Source organism: Macaca nemestrina, chromosome 14 (genome assembly GCF_043159975.1).
Source record: "Macaca nemestrina isolate mMacNem1 chromosome 14, mMacNem.hap1, whole genome shotgun sequence".
Taxonomy (NCBI): domain Eukaryota; kingdom Metazoa; phylum Chordata; class Mammalia; order Primates; family Cercopithecidae; genus Macaca; species Macaca nemestrina.
The window spans coordinates 56,401,052-56,415,509 of NC_092138.1; positions in this window are offsets into that span (position 1 = coordinate 56,401,052).

Consider the following 14,458-nt stretch of genomic DNA (forward strand, 5'->3'; position numbering starts at 1 on the left):
TCCTGGGAAACTTAGTCTCAGAATTACTGGAACTAGAGAACATAGTGTCTGCCTTTGCAGCATAACAAACCATCACAAAATTTAGCAATTTAAAAACAATGACTTAGTATTTTTTAAGATTTTGTGGGTTGGTAGGGTTTTTTTCTATAATCCCTTACACAGTTGTATGCAGCTGGAGGGTCAACTGGACAAGAAGATCTAAGATAACCACACACATGTAGAAGCTAGCATTGCTGTGAGCATTACTGTCTTGGTTCTTTTCTGCTGACTTATCCTCCAGCAGGCTTCCTTATACGGTGGTCTCAGGGCAACAGTGCAAGAAATGAAAGGTGAAAACTACAAGGCTCTTGTAGCCTTGACTGTAATGCATATAATTTTACTACCACTACATTCTACTGGTTAAAGCAAGTAACAAAGCCAGCCCAATTCAAGGGTGTGGAGAAATAGACTTCAACTCTGGTTGACAGGAGCAGCGAAGTTGTGTTGCAAAGTAGAATTCATACCAGATGGGAGGAACTGTGAACATTAATCAATCTATCATACAAGATAAGAAAAGGACCAATTGTCAGGCTGCACGGATACAGAATCCATGGAAACCTAAACACAGGCTCCTTAGAATGCTTCAGCCTAGGAACAGGATGGGATCTAGGGTCCAATGTATAGGGAGCCAAGCAGATCATTACAATACTGCTTTACCATTGCTGAGTATGGTCTTATTGCAATTTGAAAAGGCATGACCATAAGATACACTATTACTGAGGGAAAGCCAGTAGAGACAGCTCCACTCATGTTGAGAGTAACTAGGGGAAGTCTCCACGTTCCTGAGTCTGGTCAGCTGTTTTTTATACCACCAAATGCATTTGTCAACACGCTAAGATCAGGTTAGTATCCTGGAGATGGGACCATGCTAATCAAACACAGGAGTATAAAGAAGGCATTTGTGTAAAGAAGATGGCCCTAGTTTGCAAAGATAGAATCCATTAGAGGGTTTGGATTCTTGAGCACCTGCTGTAAAGCAACATGAAAATCCAATTCATATTCAAAAAGTAACTTGGTAATAATTGGATCCAAGTCAGGGAGCCATGTGGTGAAATGAAAGAAGCATGAGCTGGATTTAAATCCTGTCCCTTTCAACTACTAACTCTAAGACTTTGGCAACCTCTCTTTGGAGAAAGGTTTTCTCTCTCTCCAATCCTTAGTTTTGTCATCTGTACAATGAGCATAATTATATTTACCTGGAAAAGTTGCTATAAAATTAGAAAAGGCTCTAGAACGTAGTAGTGTGCAAGGAATTGTAAGTATAAAAAATAGAGTGCTTAATACTATCATAAGCCATTAATAAATACACACTTTAACATCAGATAACACCGAGCTCTAGTTGCTGGGTCATACAGTGAGGACATCCTGTCTCCTGGACTCTGATGGGACACTGCTAACATGTTGAGAGAAACCCAACTCAACCTTTAAAATGTTGCATGCCACCTGCTCTGTCAAACCTTCTGAGCATCTGTTGTTTCCATTCTTATTATGATTCATATGTTTGTAAAGGACTTGAATGCAGAGAGAGACCTGCACAGGAAGTGCAAATCAGTCTCATTATTTTCCATGACTTGGATGGAACATACCCACTGAGGTGTGAGAAACAATTCAGCTGATCTCCCAAGGATGAAGATATTACTAATGGGGTTTTTTGTATAGAGTTTATACAGCAATCTTAATAACAACCCCATCGGAGGCGATTTTCCCACCCCAACACTAATACATTGCAATGTAAGGTTAAGATTAATTTTCCACCATGATTCAAGGAGGATCAATGCTCTGTCAAATAAAATGGCAATATAAAACTAAGACAGGGCTGGGTACAGTGGCTCACACCTGTAATCCCAACACTTTGGGAGGCCGAGGTGGGTGGATCACCTGCAGTCAGGAGTTCGAGACCAGCCTGACCAACATAGAGAAACCCCATCTCTACTAAAAATACAAAATTAGCCTGGCGTGTTGGCGCGTACCTGTAATTCCAGCTACTCAGGAGGCTGAGGTGGGAGAACAAACTCAGGAGGTGGAGGTTGCGGTGAGCCGAGATCTCACTATTGTCCTCCAGCCTGGGCAACAAGAGCGAAATTCCATCACATACACACACACACACACACACACACACACAAGTAGGACAGGTGAACAAATACATAATTTTTTAAAAAATTGAAATAATTTGCTTAAAATTATATTTCAAATTTAATTAACTTCATTTTCCTTGTTTTTTCCAAAAATGGTTTATTCAATAATGTATTATTTCTTCTTTTGTCCTCTTTCAACAGTTCCCCTCAGTCTTATATTCTTGCTGAAATAACAGAAGACGCCAATCATTTTGATGATCACTTCAGCTATTAATCTTCACTAGAAGCAGAAAAAAATTAGTCTTGTGCAGTTTGGATATATCTACTCAAACCTTCAACAAGGATTAGGCATCTACATCTTCACACGTTACTTGCAGGGAAACTTCCCATCATTCTGGAAACATTAATCCTAAATGAGCCTTGTTCTGAGTCATACTAGAAATCTAGAAATTCAGAGGGCACGCCCAAGACAGTCGAATAGGAACAGCTCCAGCCTCCAGCTCCCAGCGTGAGAGACACAGAAGAAGGGTGATTTCTGCATTTTCAACTGAGGTACTAGGTTCATCTCACTGGGGCGTGTCAGACAGTTGGTGCTGGTCTGCAGGTGCAGCCCGACCAGCGAGAGCTGAAGCAGGGCGACGCATCGCCTCACCTGGGAAGTGCAAGGGGGAAGGGAATTCCTTTTCCTAGCCAAAGGAAATTGAGACACACATCACCCGGAAAATCGGGTAACTCACACCCTAATACTGCGTTTTACCAAGGGTCTTAGCAAAGGGCACATCAGATTATATCCCACACCTGGCCCAGAGGGTCCCACGCCCATGGAGTCTCCCTCATTGCTAGCATAGCAGTCTGAGATCTAACTGCAATGCAGCAGTGAGGCTGGGGGAGGGGCGCCTGCCATTGCTGAGGCTTAAGTAGGTAAACAAAGCCACTGGGAAGCTCAAATTGGATGAAGCCCACCACAGCTCAAGGAGGCCTACCTGCCTCTGTAGACTCCATCTCTGGGGACAGGGCATAGCTAAACAAAAAGCAGCAGAAACCTCAGCAGAGGTAAATGTCCCTGTCAGCTTTGAAGAGAGCAGTGGATCTCCCAGCACGGAGGTTGAGATCTGAGAATGGACAGACTCCCTGCTCAAGTGAGTCCCTGACCCCTGAGTAGCCTAACTGGGAGACAACCCCCACTAGGTGCAGACCGACACCCCACACCTCACACGGCGGGGTACACCCCTGAGACGAAGCTTCCAGATCAAGAATCAGACAGCAACACTCGCTGTTCAGCAATATTCTATCTTCTGCAGCCTCTGCTGCTGATACCCAGGCAAACAGGGTCTGGAGTGGACCTCAAGCAAACTCCAACAGACCTGCAGCTGAGGGTCCTGACTGTTAGAAGGAAAACTAACAAACAGAAAGGACACCCACACCAAAACCCCATCAGTGCGTCACCATCATCAAAGATCAAAGGCAGATAAAACCACAAAGATGGGGAAAAAGCAGTGCAGAAAAGCTGGAAATTCAAACAATCAGAGAGCATCCCCCCTCCAAAGGAACACAGCTCATCGCCAGCAATGGAACAAAGCTGGACAGAGAATGACTTTGACGAGTTGAGAGAAGAAGGCTTCAGTCGATCAAACTTCTCAGAGCTAAAGGAGGAACTACATAACCAGCGCAAAGAAACTAAAAACCTTGAAAAAAGATTTGACGAATGGCTAACTAGAATAACCAATGTAGAGAAGTCCTTAAAAGAACTGATAGAGATGAAAACCATGACACGAGAACTACGTGACAAATGCACAAGCTTCAGTAACTGACTCGATCAACTGGAAGAAAGAGCATCAGCGATTGAAGATCAAATGAATGAAATGAAGTGAGAAGAGAAGTGTATAGAAAAAAGAGTAAAAAGAAATGAACAAAGCCTCCAAGAAATATGGGATTATGTGAAAAGACCAAATCTACATCTGATTGGTGTGCCTGAAAGTGACGGGGAAAATGGAACCAAATTGGAAAACACTGCAGGATATCATCCAGGAGAACTTCCCCAACCTAGTAAGGCAGGCCAACATTCAAATTCAGGAAATACAGAGAACGCCACAAAGATACTCTTTGAGAAGAGCAACTCCAAGGCACATAATTGTCAGATTCACCAAAATTGAAATGAAGGAAAAAATGTTAAGGGCAGCCAGAGAGAAAGGTTGGGTTACACACAAAGGGAAGCCCATCAGACTAACAGCAGATCTCTCAGCAGAAACTCTACAAGCCAGAAGAGAGTGGGGGCCAATATTCAACATTGTTAAAGAAAAGAATTTTCAACCCAGAATTTCATATCCAGCCAAACTAAGTTTCATAAGTAAAGGAGAAATAAAATCCTTTACAGACAAGCAAATGCTTAGAGATTTTGTCACCATCAGGCCTGCCCTACAAGAGATCCTGAAGGAAGCACTAAACATGGAAAGGAACAACAGATACCAGCCATTGCAAAAAGAGGCGAAAATGTAAAGTCCATCGATGCTAGGAAAAAACTGCATCAACTAACGAGCAAAATAACCAGCTAATATCATGACAGGATCAAGTTCACACATAACAATATTAACCTTAAATGGAAATGGACTAAATGGTCCAATTAAAAGACACAGACTGGCAAATTGGATGAAGGGTCAATACCCATGTATTCAGGAGACCCATCTCACATGCAGAGACACACATAGGCTCAAAATAAAGGGATGGAGGAAGATTTACCAAGCAAATGGAAAACAAAAAAAAGCAGGGGTTGCAATCCTAGTCTCTGATAAAACAGACTTTAAACCATCAAAGATCAAAAGAGACAAAGAAGGCCATTACATAATGGTAAAGGGATCAATTCATCAGGAAGAGCTAACTATCCTAAATATATATGCACCCAACACATGAGAACCCAGATTCATAAAGCAAGTCCTTAGAGACTTAGAAAGAGACTTAGACTCCCATACAATAATAATGGGAGACTTTAACACCCCACTGTCAACATTAGACAGATCAACGAGAGAGAAAGTTAACAAGGATATCCAGGAATTGAACTCAACTCTGCACCAAGCAGACCTAATAGACATCTACAGAACTCTCCACCTCAAATCAACAGAATATACGTTCTTCTATACATAGGCATGGGCAAGGACTTCATGTCTAAAACACCAAAAGCAATGGCAACAAAAGCCAAAATTGACAAATGGGATCTAATTAAACTAAAGAGCTTCTGCACAGAAAAAGAAACTACCATCAGAGGGAACAGGCAACCTACAGAATGGGAGAACATTTTTGCAATCTACTCATCTGACAAAGGGCTAATATCCAGAACCTACAAAGAACTCAAACAAATTTACAAGAAAAAAATAAGCAACCCCATCAAAAAGTGGGCAAAGGATATGAACAGACACTTCTCAAAAGAAGACATTCATACAGACAACAGATACATGAAAAAATGCTCATCATCACTCGCCATCAGAGAAATGCAAATAAAAACCACAATGAGATACCATCTCACACCAGTTAGAATGGCAATCATTAAAAAATCAGGAAACAACAGGTGCTGGAGAGGATGTGGAGAAATAGGAACACTTTTACACTGTTGGTGGGACTGTAAACTGTTGGTGGGAAAACAGTGTGGCGATTCCTCAGGGATCTAGAACTAGAAATACCATTTGACCCAGCCATCCTGCTACTGGGGATATACCCAAAGGATTATAAGTCATGCTGCTATAAAGACACATGCACACGTATGTTTACTGCAGCACTATTCACAATAGCAAAGACTTGGAATCAACCCAAATGTCCATCAGTGACAGATTGGATTAAGAAAATGTGGTACATATATACCATGGAATACTATGCAGCCATAAAAAAGGATGAGTTTGTGTCCTTTGTGGGTCATAGATACAGCTGGAAACCATCATTCTCAGCAAACTATCACAAGAACAGAAAACCAAACACCGCATGTTCTCACTCATAGGTGTGAATGAACAATGAGATCACTTGGACACAGGAAGGGGAACATCATACACCGGGTTCTATTGTGGGGAGGGGGGCTGGGGGAGGGATAGCATTAGGAGATATACCTAATGTAAATGATGAGTTAATGGGTGCAGCACACCAACATGGCACATGTATACATATGTAACAAACCGGCACGTTGTGCACATGTACCCTAGAACTTAAAGTATAATAATTTAAAAAAAAAAAGATACAAAAAAAAAAAAGAAAGAAAAAAGAAATCTAGAAATTCTCTGGGGCAATGGAGGAGATTAGCCCAAGCCAAGTAACACTGGGATTGAGGGAAAGCTCACTAGTCAGCAATCCAGATCACAGAATCAAAAAGATCAATCACAGAACCGCAGAATCACAAATCAATCACAGAATCAAAAGCGATCCCAATCACGAATCCATCACAGACTCAGAACCCCAAATCAATCACATATCACAGAATGAAAAGTGATCCAGATCACAGAATCAAAAAATGAAGAAATCTGTGCTCCCTTTAGACCAGAATTTTTAACCATGGTAGGTACTTGCCTTAGTCTTTTTGGGCTGTCATAACAAAATACCAAAGACTAGGTGACTTACACAATAAAAATTTATTTTCCCATCTTTCTGGAGGCTGGAAGTTCAAGATCAGGGAGCCAGCAGGGTTGTGTTCTGGTGAAGGCTCTCTTCCTGGCTTGCAGGCAGCGGCCTTCTTGTTGTGTCCTCATGTGGTCTTTCCTCAGTGGGTCCATGTGAGGAGAGAGCAATCTCTCTCCACTTCTATTAAGGGCACCAGTTCTTTAAAATTAGAGTCCCACCTATATGACCTTATTTGATTGTAATTTCCTTTTTAAATGTCTTATCTCCAATTACAGTCACATTAGAAGTTAGAATTTCAACATATAAATTTTGAGGGGACAAAGTTCAGTCCATAGCAGTGCTCAAAAAATAAGTAAGTAACTGACAAGCAAGTCAAGGCATGAAGGCAAGGAAAAATAGGACAACTAATTCTGTTTAACCCAGCATATAGGCTAATGAAAGGGGAATATTGAGAGATACGATTGGAAGGCTAGGTTGGGACCAGATGGAGAAGAACCTGGAATTTCAGAGTAAGCAAATTTACTTTACCTTATGGGTAACTGCTTAGATAAAGAAGGTTTTTGAGCAGACAAGCACCATGGTTAATGCTGCACTTTAGAAAAAGTATGATGGCAAAAGTATGGAGAATAACTTTGCAAGGAGATCAGAGGAAGGGAGACTAATCAAGAAGTCACTACAATGGTTCAGTAAAGGGTTACTAAGAATGCTTAATCTTTACAGATTTGTTACTAAAAACGGGCATGGAAGATTTTTTCTGTATTTGGCAGATGAGGAAAATGAACCTTTAAACCTCCAAGCCTCTGAGGACTAAGAGACTCGGTCATGATCACATGGCTGGTAAATTGCAGAACACGAACTAGCATCTGGGACTTCTAACCCCAAGTTCAGTCTCTTCATTCAAATAAATATTTAAGATACTTTCCATATGGTTTCCATTCCTCTTAGAACACAATTCTTATTCTTCTCCAATAAACCAAACAAGTTTTAAAAAGAATACATCTATTTGGTTTTCCAAGTGGAAAAAGGAAAATTGACTTAAATTCCACATTGACAGAAACCTGGCCATCATGGTTAATTAAGACTGTAGGTTCCAGTAGGCAGGTGAATCCTACCTGGAGCCATGTACTAGTGTGACTCCCTAAGCCTCATTCTTTTCATCTGTAAAATGGAGAGAACATGCCATGAGATCATACATGAAAAGTTCCTGCTGCATAACAAATTTCAACAAATATAAACCATGGTAATTAAATATACATTTCCCTATACCTGGTATTCTTAACTATATCAAATAGGAAAACATATTTCAGTTGTTTAAGCAGCACAAGTTTGTTGAGTAGACTTCATGCTGGTCTTCAGAATCAAATGTGGTTTTCATAGTTGGAAGAATAAGTCACCTGTTGCCAGGCACAAGGCAGGAGGCTTACTTTAAACAATGAAAAACAAGGAAAATGTTTCTCTGAGTATTTTTGTTTAATTTCAAATATACAGTCAGAGAGGCTAAGAAAATCCTTGCCTCTCAAAAAAAGATCATATATCTACTAGAAGGTCAGGCTTGTAGATTCAGTCTTTCAATGGTATATGTTTATGCTAATTTGTGAAGGTACATTCTGTTGATTACAAATAAAATTATTTTGCTTGGTAGTCAAGTGCAGGAAGACAAATATCAAATCTCAGTAGCTACACTTCCAGCTGTTTCGCAAACAGAGATAAAAGATAATCCCTGAATAAATAGCATTACTTTCAAGATAAAAATCAAATTTCAAGTGCATAGTGTTCAATAGGAGAAGGCAGATTCACTCCAAAAGTTTCCAATAATTGGGGCTGAATAATATTTATTAGAAGAACTTGTGCACTGTGTTGAAATTGACAGGCGTGGTGCTTTTTGGCTCAGCATGATGCTAATATCAGTAATTAAGGAAAAGCTTCAAGAGCATCTGCAAAGTGTTTAGTTTGATAAATCTCTTTGCAAGTGAATTTACTGAGCTTCATTAATTTTTTCCAACCAAATAGACATTTAAAAAATTTTTAAGGTCATGTGGTATCACCTTCTATGACTTCTAAGCCCTACCAACACTTTTGCAATTATCAATACCACCACTACCACTTTCTCCATCACTTCCTCATTTCCAATTCCAGCTCTGCTCCCAGCTCACCATCTTCACCTCTAAAACCTCCATTACTAGTTCCACCACCACAAACACCATCAGTTCTACCACCAGTGGTACCAGTTCAATCACCAATGTTGCCAACTCCACCACCACCACCATCATCCTCATCATCCCCATATCCATCTCCACAGTTCCTTCACCATCCTTACCAACACTGTTCACCAATCATCGCCACCCTGTCTACTACCTCCTCATCAGTCACCACTAGTGTTCTCCTCCGACCTCTAGTTGTATCGAATGTTATAGACTCTTGTGGTTTTCCCTTCCTTCGACCCAAATTGTTGAACAATATTGAAGTTTAGTGATTGAGCAGTTAACCAGTTTATATTCATATGGTAAACTCAAACTCAATATCTGCTGAACTGCTCATAATTTAGGATAGAGAATAATGTGCAAATAAGTATAACTTTTTTTATTTAGCCAATTTGACTAAACGGCCACTGCCATTTTGACACCATGATTTTCTTTAGTGTGGCCATCATTTTTTAGGAATTTACCCATTCTTCATCTCTCCCTCACTCTCACTCTATGATACATCCCTGAGAGTGGGTTTGAGCAAGAGAATGAGTCTTAGGTCTAGGATAAAACTAAATAGTTTGCACATTTGGTAATATTTATAATAAAAGTAGAAATTTTAATGATAAAAACGTACCTCAATCAAAAGAGCCACATAAAAATCACAAAGTCAAAAAAATTCCTGGAATCAGAAAGCTATGTTTAAACACCCACTTTGAAAAATCTTTATTCATGTGTAGACAATTAACAATGTGCTAAGCACCATGATACTACTAATGCATTTCCTGCAAAATATATTATCCAATTTTCCTAGTGACTCAAAACATAAACTCACATACAAATTGTTTCATGTCATTTAGAACTTTCCCAACTCCAGCTTACTCATGTGAAAAAATTTGATCAGCTAATATTTATCTGGCCAGTCACTATGCTCACACATAATAGCCGAAAGTACTTTAACTTAATAATCACTAATAACTCAAAGTGTTGCATTATAAAAAGATGTTACCTGATGAGAAGCAAATGGAAGAAAAAATATTTGGTCGATGCTAAGGAACAATTGTGCTGGATATCCTTCATCCTCCCATCCCCAATCTACTCTCTTTTTCTGTTCTGCATCCCAGGAAGTTGATCCTTATTGACTCATCGCTTGATGAATCCCATCAGCTGGGTTTCCCAGCCAACTGGCTTCTACTTAGATATAATCAATTTCTCATCATTGCTGTGTCTGGGTGCCTCAACGTTTTTAACCCTGCTCACACATCTGAATATACTCAAACCATTAGAGTCCCTTAATTTGAGCCATCTAGTATGAATTCTGCCTCCCGATAGCACCCTAATTTAAGCAACAATGAAAAGAAGGAGATATGTTTTACTGTAAATACTTTGAGAAAAGGTCATTAGCAAAATCCAGTATATATAGGAAAATACCTCAGCAGCCTGCTTAAAACTAGCATTAAGGAAAATAGTCCAGTAAGATATTTTTTTCCCCTTATGTATCTATCGCTCCACTTCCAGTTTCACCCTCAGCCCTGAATTAGAAAAGATGAAGGGAAACTAAACATTGCATATGAAATTTGCTCATCTCAAACTACAGAGTAGGGACTTGAGATACAGTTCTACCTAGGCGGAGAATGTGTGCATTTAGAATGTCCTTATGAATTCTTGAGAATCTAGGCATGGCACAGAGAGTACAGAAGAGGAAGAAAGTTTCATATTAAAAAATCTCTTACATTTTTATGATGCCAGAGTTTCCAAAATGCTTTTGCATCGTTCATATTCTTTCACTTAAATATTGTATAATTAGGAAATCAAACCCTAACAGTCAATGGAGAAGGCAAACCTAAAAGGAAAAAGAGAACATTGAATAATAGTTTTATTATGAAAAGTAAATAACATTTAGAGAGTCAGTATACAGGGCAATCTCATCTACTGCAATTGTCCCAATTTTTGTTTAAAAAAAAAATTGACTGTAAAGCAATTTTCTTTTAATCAAAACCTATTTTTCCATTGAGCCAAAGATGTGTTCCCCGCAGGAAATACTTTAGCCCGAAATCTAAATAAAAATCACATTTAATAATGCAACAAACACCTTTAAAGTCAATTAACTAAAGGAAAAGCTATAATATTCCGACAAAACAATAATCACACTCAAAATAATTCAGAAAATACAAATAAAGTCTCCAGAATAACATTCCCTTAAGGACAGATACACACAGACGGGAAATCACCTGGATGGGCTTCAATATAACGCAGCCACACTTAAAAAAAAATTAAAAACCCATGCTCTTATTTAAATCTACTTGCAATTATTGTGGAGTAACATTTGAAGGACCCTGGGGAGGCCCCATTCAAAATTCTTTCCTACACTGCTGTCTGGCATTTCATTCCTGGTGCCTTATTTCTTTGGGTTAAATACCTCTTTCCCCCAGAGTCTTCTTTCAAACTAAAAACATCCTTCAGAAGGATAACTTGTTGCACCTTAGAAACCAGGTCCTTGGGCCGGGCGCGGGGACTCACGCCTGTAATCCCAGCACTTTGGGAGGCCGAGGCGGGCGGATCACGAGGTCAGGAGATAGAGACCATCCTGGCTAGCACGGTGAAACTCTGTCTCTACTTACAAAAAAAAAAAAAAAAAAAAATACATGTATATATATATATAAGTAGCCGGGCGAGGTGGCGGGCGCCTGTAGTCCCAGCTGCTCGGGAAGCTGAGGCGAGAAAATGGCGTGAACCCGGGAGGCGGAGCTTGCAGTGAGCCGAGATCGCGCCACTGCACTCTAGCCTGGGCGACAGAGTGAGACTCCGTCTCAAAAAAAAAAAAGAAAAAGAGAAAGAAACCATGTTCTTCAGATTGTAATCTTTGGTCCATCTACGTCAGAATCACTACCGGTAACGCTTATTTAAAAATTCAGATTCTTACCCCAATCCTAGACCTTCTCAATCATCCCAGGGATTGGTTTGTAAGTCTGAAATCCTGACAAGCTCCCAGGGGCATGTTAACATTTGAAAATCACTACTTGGTGTGAAGAAGGTTATCAAACTCTCCCGTTGCGCTGTCCCACAGAGGAGAAGGAAAGATATTACCTTGACCTGTGTATATTCTGTACTCTGAGTACTAAAGTGTTTATTCTCTGAGATGCTAGAGCCCTATAAGGATGCAATTTCAATATACCCCAGGGCAGGGGCTTTACAGTTTGTAAAGTATGTTTTATTCACTATGTTAATCTTTGTAGCAATTCTGGAAGGATTATTTTTACATCAATTTTCTATATGAAAAAATAGATTTTCAGAGAAAATCTTTTCCAGACAAAATCTTTTCCAAGGTTACACAGAACTGAGATTCAAAACTACATCTTCTAATGCTAATTCTCATGTTCTGAGTTTAGCTTGTATCACTTGTAAAGTTAAATAGCCGTTTAAAGGGGGTGACAAAAAGAGTGAACAAAACTTAGACTGAAATCTCAAATAATCAAAAGATGGGAGCACAGAATGTGATTTTAAAATCCTTATGTTTAACATTTACAATTCAAAGTAAATTGCACTGACTGTCTATATCTCAGTCAGATTGTAATACCACAAAAACACTTGACTCTAATCAAAGGCCAACAGAACATTGGTTGCTCTCAGCCATTTGATTTTACACTAAGCTCTGAGGCTCTTCTCCAGTCTAATGTAAAATTTTTAATGTTCTACTGTGGAAAGAGCACAGCGAAACAGTGTATATTTTGGCTCAGAAAAATAAAATCTTCTTAATCTAATTTTTATTAAGCAAAATTTTAAATATGCACAAGGTAGAAAAATAGTATAATGAATCCACATGTACCCATCACCCAGTCTCAACAAGTATTGATTCTGCCAGTCTTGAAAAAAAAAATAGTTTTTAAAAAAATAGTTTATAAAACAATTGTTATATAAATTATATAACAATATGCAAATTCAGAATTCCCCACTGCAAATCTTAAAATATTTCCTAAATAAAGAAGCAAATATGTATATTAACAAATAAATTTATACACTTATATTTTTAAGGAGAATGAATTGTTTTCCTTGTGGGAATGAGTACAAAATGCCTGCTTACAGCTCAAAAATGTGTGCCTTTTCACAATCTGTTTGATGGCAAGCACTAATGGTCAGAAAAAATAAAATGTAGTCCTTACAGTCTGTCCTGTCTTTAAGCAAAATGTGTGCCATTTACTTCGGAGCTATATAACAGCTGTGGATTTAAAAGGAAGAGACCAGTTATAAAGCACTAGGGGGAAGCTGTGCAGATGTCCCTGTTTTTAATGTGTTACTATGTGGGTCCAATTTATCTCACTGCAAGTGATCTAGGACTTCATGAAACAGCTCCAGATTATGGATCACCAACGCTCTTTTTTAAAGGCCTTACATTACAAAAAGAAAAAACATTCTTAAGCCTGGCCATTGAGGCACACAGGGTGGTGTCCTAGACACATTAAATCTGATAAATAAAATGGAAGGAGGGAAATGCTGGGGGGACCTCCATATCCATGCAAGGATATGGAATACAAAGACTTGTGCAGACAGGGCTTATGCCTTTGTGGGAAGGCCATTTCTATGATCTCCTTATGCATTTAATAGTTCATCATACCAGAATCCTGAAATAGCTCCATTACTATTAGGATGAAAAATTACTCTTTTTGCTTTCCTAGAACTGTAGCTTTCTACAGACTTGGTAGCTATCACCTATTGAGGGCTTGCTTTGTGCCAGGCAGTCCACTAGGTCCTTTATATATAAAGATTATCTCACTTAATTTATATAACCCTTTGAGATAGGTGTTGTTAATGGGTTTCAGACATGAAGAAGCTGAGATTCAGTTACAAGTAACTTGCCAATTTTAAAACAGCTAGAAAGTGTCTGACCCAGGATCTGCCCTTGGTTCTCTCTGATTCCAAAGTCTGAAGGTTCTAAAGCAGTATATATAGAAAGAGAGATCCTTTCAGTGTTGTTTGCAATATAAAAAATCAGCACCCACCAAAGTGTCCATTGATATTGAACAAATAAATTTTGACAAGTCTATATACTGAAATCGTAGACTCCTGTTTAAAAGATTAAAGGTAAGGAATGTATTGACATATAACCTCTATTTATTTTGGAGTGAAGGAAGCAAATTTTAGAAGAATATTACAATAGAGTTATGCATAGAGGGGGGATTGAAAGATGCATAAAGTCACACAGCCAACTTACCAGTGGTATTAGTTTCATCTCATTATTTAAATTTTTTAAAACTTTATTATCAGATAAAAAGGATAACATTTTTCCATTTGAAACGCTAAGTCCTTGTTCTTTTCTCCTCAAAAGTCAAACTGCTGGTCTGATCCTGTCCAGTTTTTGAAAGCTGCATCAAGGGATGTTTTGTGGGAGATGAAGGATTTGTCTTTATTCAGATGTCACCTAATTTGCAAAGCTTCTCCTGACTGCTGGAGGCAGAAATAGATGCTTCCTTTGTGGATTCCCAGGACATCCTGAATACATTCCTTGTTATAACAGTTATGTCTCTGCTGTAAACATTAGGGTTATAACTTTGCTGAACTCTGAGATCCTCA